Below are 5,519 nucleotides of genomic sequence, written 5' to 3'. Positions count from 1 at the left end.
TCCTACAGGGGGAGAACTCACAGCCTCGAGGGGAGAAGAGACAAGATCAGACATTGTTAGTGGATCCTCAACTACTCTGGAGTATGGGCAAAGGCCCCCCGGAGGAACTGATGTCCACAGGGCCACAACAACCCTTATGAAACCTTCATGAAAATTTGAAAAAGGTGCCCCCCCCTTTTTTCTGGGCAAATGCAGCCCCATACCGGAGCGCACAGCTTGGCCAGCAGAGCCCAAGCAGGTATTTTGCTTCCAGTCGCCCCCTCAGCTGGTCACGCCTGCCTGGTGAACAGTTTCCAGTCGCCCCCTGGGCTGGTCACTCCTGCCTGGTGAACAGCTTGCAGATCTGACCACTGCAGCCCTGAATGCCAAGATTGAGGTGTAAAGGTCCAGTAGAAGGCAAAGGTGGAAGAGTCCATTTCAGGCTGAGGAATGAGCATGTTTAAAACCTGCAGGCTTGGGAAAGCACTTCCGTCACTGGGGGACCTATGGTGTTCAGTGTGACTAGAAGGGAGAGTGAGTGGTGCTCCGGGGGAATTGATGAGACTAGGTTGGAAGGATCGGCAGAGCCATTTATTCACTCATGAAGTAAATAATCAGTGGGCATCACTCTCAGTTTAGTGTTGTAAACACGAGGGAAATAGTAGTGAACAAAGTCCACATAATCCCCTGCCCTGGAGGAGTTTACATTTTAGCGAGATGATGGGCCTCTGGTGTCTATTACAGTATCATAAGGGACCTTCCCTCTAGCATTGTATGTAATGAGATAATGTGTGTAAAAAGCCCTTTGAGAACTGGGAACTTCTGCATCATTCCTATGAATAAACACTTCTAATCTTAACCCGTGTGGCCAACACCAGGGCCCAAGCATTTGGTGGCCTGTTCTTGACACCAGGCACTTACCTGATTGTTTCTTCAGGGCAGAAGTGACCTTTGGTCGTGATCGCAATGCTACAGGAATTATGACCTTCCCTCCATCTGCTGTCACAGCCATCCTGACCTGGAAAGAAATCCCCTCTCTCTGGGTCAGCTGAGCAGGCTGGGTGACCCGTGACTTTCTGGGGCCTGTATGGGAATTCACCGGGCTCATCCTTAGACTCTGACCACCTGTGGTGGTCAAAGGTTCTTTCTCTTCTGGTTGAAATACCAATGGAGTTGAGAGGGTCACTATGAACGAAAGGGAAGCTCCATCTCTGGGGTAAGAGTGGGCTGAGGGACTCCAGGAGTCTTGTCACGTTGTCCCTGGGTTAGAAGCTGTGTGGTCTGTTCGGTAGCTCTGATTCAGGTGAAGAGGCTGATTTTTAGGCCTGGGAACTTGGCTGCTTCTCACTGTGCGGTTGTGGGCAAGTCACTTCCTCTTTCTGGATACTAGTTCCTTCCTCTATTAACCAGAAGGTTTCACTTATTGAAATGTGAACAACAGAGCTCTTTGAACTCTTGTGTGGACCCTCAGTGTGGAATCCAGATGAAAACCGTGGTATTGTGGTTGAGGCAGGTTTGGGCCCTGGAGTTCTGATTTCAACTGCACCTTGTCCTTACTCATCCTCTCAGGACCTCTGGCTCTACTAGATATTGCCCTGAAGTCATATTGGAATTTAGTTTGAAACAATTGGACTCAACATTTTCCCTCTAAATTGGCTCCTCTGGTCCCTGGGCTTAAGGTGGGGGTGAGGGCAATTAAAAAGTGTTGTGATCATTTTTATAATTTCACATATACATTAAATGATTATCCAGCCCTTTCTCCACTCAATGTAAACATAATCCTGCTTATCTAGATGACCCTCCCTCACCCCTTTTTTCCATGGACAGACATGAGATTTAAGCAGCCCCCTTGGCGTTTATATGTATGAGTGTGGCAAAACCCTGAAAACATCTAAAATGTTCCCCGTTTCACTTTCTGTGCAGTGTGTTTCCCAAATTGGGGAACCTCTGAATTTTTTTTTCTTTAAAAGGGATGTATTTGTTAGAAGACAGTGGCATAAACAAGTAGGAATTTATTTCTCTCCTATAAAGTCCAGATAGGCGCCCCAGGGCTAGAATGATGGCTTCTTAAGCGTCAGGATCTCAGCTTTTTCCATCATGTTGCTCTGTAGTCCTCAACACATGCCTTCCATCTTGTGATCCAAGATGGCGGTTCTAGTTCCTGCCGTCAAGTCTGTATTCCATCCAGTAGGAAGGAGGATGGGAGGAAAGGTGAGAGTCTAGCATTTCCTTTTAAGGGCAGAAGTTGCACATGTCATTTCTTTTCACATCCCCCTGCCCATAATTTGGTCATGTGTCCACCCCTACCTTCAAGGAAGGCTAAGAAATCTCTTTAGCTGGGCATCCTTGTGACCAACTAAAAATTCTTTCACTATGAAAAAAAAAAAGAGAACAGATAAAGGGGCTAAATGGAGATTGCTGCCATAGGAGCTAGCCATTTCTCAAGCTTGAGAAAGACTAATTTCAACAGTCCTTTCTAGGTATGAAATTCTGTGATGTGAGTAGACTCTAAGGACTTCAAGCTGTCAGGGAGCTCAAGAGTTTAGCTAATCTAGTCTCCTTCATCAAAGGACTTTACAGATAAGGCCACTGGGGGTATCCGAGATTAGGCAATTTGCCCAGGGGGGGAATGTCAGTAGCAGGAGTGGCAGGATTCCTTGGGCACATGGAAGGGGTCTTGCCTCTGTTCTTTATATATTCCTGCGTCCGTGATGTCCTGGCCCTTCAGACTATCCCTTTCCATTTATTCCACCATTTGGGGGATATAGTAGACTCTGCCCCAGGCATCAGGATACCTTGAAAGGAGCATGAGCTTTGGAGTCAGGCATAGTTAGCTTTCAATCCTGCCTCTGCTTCTTACTGCTGTGTGGCCTTAGGCCAGGCATTTCATCTCCTGGCTTTGCTATCCTCATGTTTACAAAGAAGATATTATCCACCTTACAGGTTTCTTCTTTCCTTCCACCCTTCTTTCTTCCTCCCCTGCTCCCCTCTTTTTTTCCATTCATGGAGTGAATAAGTGAAGGGACCTGCTATGGGATTTAGGACATAAAAGTGAAACCAAAGGTAGTTTCCTTCCTTTCTTCCTTCCTCTTTCCTCCTCTTCTTTCATTTTCTTTCTTTTTCAGTCTCCTTTGATTTTATACTCCTTCCCACCAGCCTTAATAATCACAGGATCCAGAGGACTAAATACATGTAGGAGTTGGTAGGCACCAGATTATCTTCACAATGTGCGATGCCCAGAAATAGTTTGCCCTGACTGGTGAACTTCTACTTCGTTTTACCATTTTTCCCCCTTGTTTCTTATTTTTTAATCAGACAAGGAGAACTGCAGTTCTTCTTGGGTTTCCCCCTTGACCATCTCATCACTGGCCCCCTTATGTGGCTCTTTCCCCCCCTTCTCCATGACTTCTGAACTCTTTACAGTGTTGATATAATTTCATGCTTACTGTGGGTTTTTTCTCTTCCTTGTCTTTGGCTGGAGTCTTCTCTGAGCTCCTAGAGGACAGGGAAGGGACTTCTGTGTGTCCCTGCAGCTTGGCCCACAGCCTGGATACACAGACAGTCATGTGGTGTCCAAGAAGTTGGTCAGGGAGCATGGGTCTATAGAGGCCATGTCTTACCACCTTCACATTTTACAGACACGGGAACTGAAGCTCAGCTGGGGGTGGAGCTTGCTCCTCTGAGCAAGGACTCTGTACTCTACCCTGCGTCTGTCACAGTACCTGCTGGGAACAAAGCTGGAAAGGAGTGGAGGGAAGGTGGGGGAAGAGAGAAGGTGGGAAATCACCCTTGATTCAGCACTAAAAGCACCTGCTTTTTTTTAATAATTTTTTTTTTTTTTTAAATGTTTTATTTATTTATTCATGAAAGTCAGAGAGAGAGAGAGAGGCAGAGGCAGAGGGAGAAGCAGGCTCCCTACCTAGTAGGGAGCCCGATGCGGGACTCGATCCCAGAACCCTGGGATCATGACCTGAGCCGAAGGCAGACGCTTAACCATCTGAGCCACCCAGGCGCCCCTAAAAGCACCTGCTTTTAAGTAAATGCTATCTTCATCTTGACAACAGGAATGTGAGATAAATACCATTAACTGTCCTGTGGACGGTGAAATTAAAATGGAGTCCAAGAAAGGTGAAGTCACTTGGTTAAGTTCACACGGTGCCTAGGAAGCTTAGTGAGAAATGAAATAAGGTCTGTGAAGCCGAGGCCACACTCTTATTCTTGAACCATGAGTCAGAGTTACTGACACGGTCAAGTGTGAGAATTAAATGGCCTGTATAGGAAGCCAGATCACTTTAGGAGATCTCTTCCAGCAACATTAACGAGGCTCTGTGACCCTGCTGGGACATGCGCTCTGTGAGTGCTAAGTCCCTCTCAGCTCTTGAGTGCAGGGATTCAGTCTACCTCTCTCTGAATTCCTCCACCATCAGTGTGAGCCATTTAAAAATGACAGATTCTTCCAGGAGCAGCGATGTCTCTTTAGCTTGAATCATCAAGGTCAGGCCAAGCAGACTTAATTTGGGGTTTTTGATGGGATTTCTCTTAATTGAGTGGGGTGAAGAGTTCAGAGCCAAGTTGGAGGATTGGCTTTTCAGCTCCAAGCTGCAAGAGACTGGGGCTTGGCACGATTCGAGGTTGTCTGCTGAGGCTGCTCCTGCCCCCACTTCATCAGCCCACTGGAGAGCACCTACTAGTACCCTCTACTCCCTGGAGCTTATGGAGGTAGCTGCTGCACAAGGAATAAATAAGCTCTTAGTCTTCAGAGAAACCATGTCAAATTTCTGGGGCTTTCCTGTTTTGATTCTACCCACTGCCTGGAGGGTTTTCTGTGTTGTTTGGCTGTCTCTCTCCATCTCCCCCGCACCCCCGCACCCTCACTTTCTCTCTCCCCCTCCCTTTCTCCCTCCCCCGATTTTTTTCTTCTTTTCTTCCTTCCAGATATTTTATTATTTATTTATTTATTTATTTTTTAAAGATTTTATTTATTTATTTGAGAGAGAGAATGAGATAGAGACAGAGAGCATGAGAGGGGGGAGGGTCAGAAGGAGAAGCAGATTCCCCGCTGAGCAGGAAGCCCGATGTGGGGCTCGATCCTGGGACTCCAGGATCATGACCTGAGCCGAAGGCAGTCGCCTAACCAACTGAGCCACCCAGGTGTCCCCCAGATATTTTATTATCCTAGCTTTAAAAACATTTTAGGACAGTAAGAGGTTTTGAATTATAATGCTCCCCAGAGTCTAGCATACAGTGATTTTTGTCTTCTGAGCATTGGTATGTTCTGTCTCTTCCTTAGGAAATTCACTTAACTAAGATTCACTGATAATAGCAATAGTTTCAAGAGGGAAAACTTACTTACTGATGGGTACCAGGCACCAGTCTTTCAGGGACTACCGAGTACTGCGTTCTTTCTGTCAACAGTGTTGTTGAGCATCTAGCCATTTCAGGGCACCATCGTGGCGCTGGGATTCAGCAGTGACCGGGGCAAGTCCCCTTCTTCACAGAGCACACCTTCTAGTTGGGAATGCAGGCAGTGAGCACATAAA

The 5,519-nt window shown here is 46.7% G+C and overlaps 1 long non-coding RNA gene across 1 annotated transcript; it reads right to left on the bottom strand.

Annotated features, from left to right (window-relative positions):
* Positions 1–1,693: 1,693 nt before the first annotated feature.
* Positions 1,694–4,841, bottom strand: LOC145721272 (uncharacterized). The gene is made up of 2 exons (XR_014144869.1): positions 4,006–4,841; positions 1,694–3,789 (listed from the first exon to the last, which is right to left on the bottom strand). It is a non-coding gene; the product is annotated as an uncharacterized LOC145721272 (long non-coding RNA).
* Between the last annotated feature and the right edge of the window lie 678 nt (positions 4,842–5,519).

This window comes from Leptonychotes weddellii, chromosome 4, assembly GCF_054177405.1.
Source record: "Leptonychotes weddellii isolate Sample4059 chromosome 4, ASM5417740v2, whole genome shotgun sequence".
Lineage (NCBI taxonomy): Eukaryota > Metazoa > Chordata > Mammalia > Carnivora > Phocidae > Leptonychotes > Leptonychotes weddellii.
This window is presented reverse-complemented; position numbering and strand designations above follow the sequence as displayed.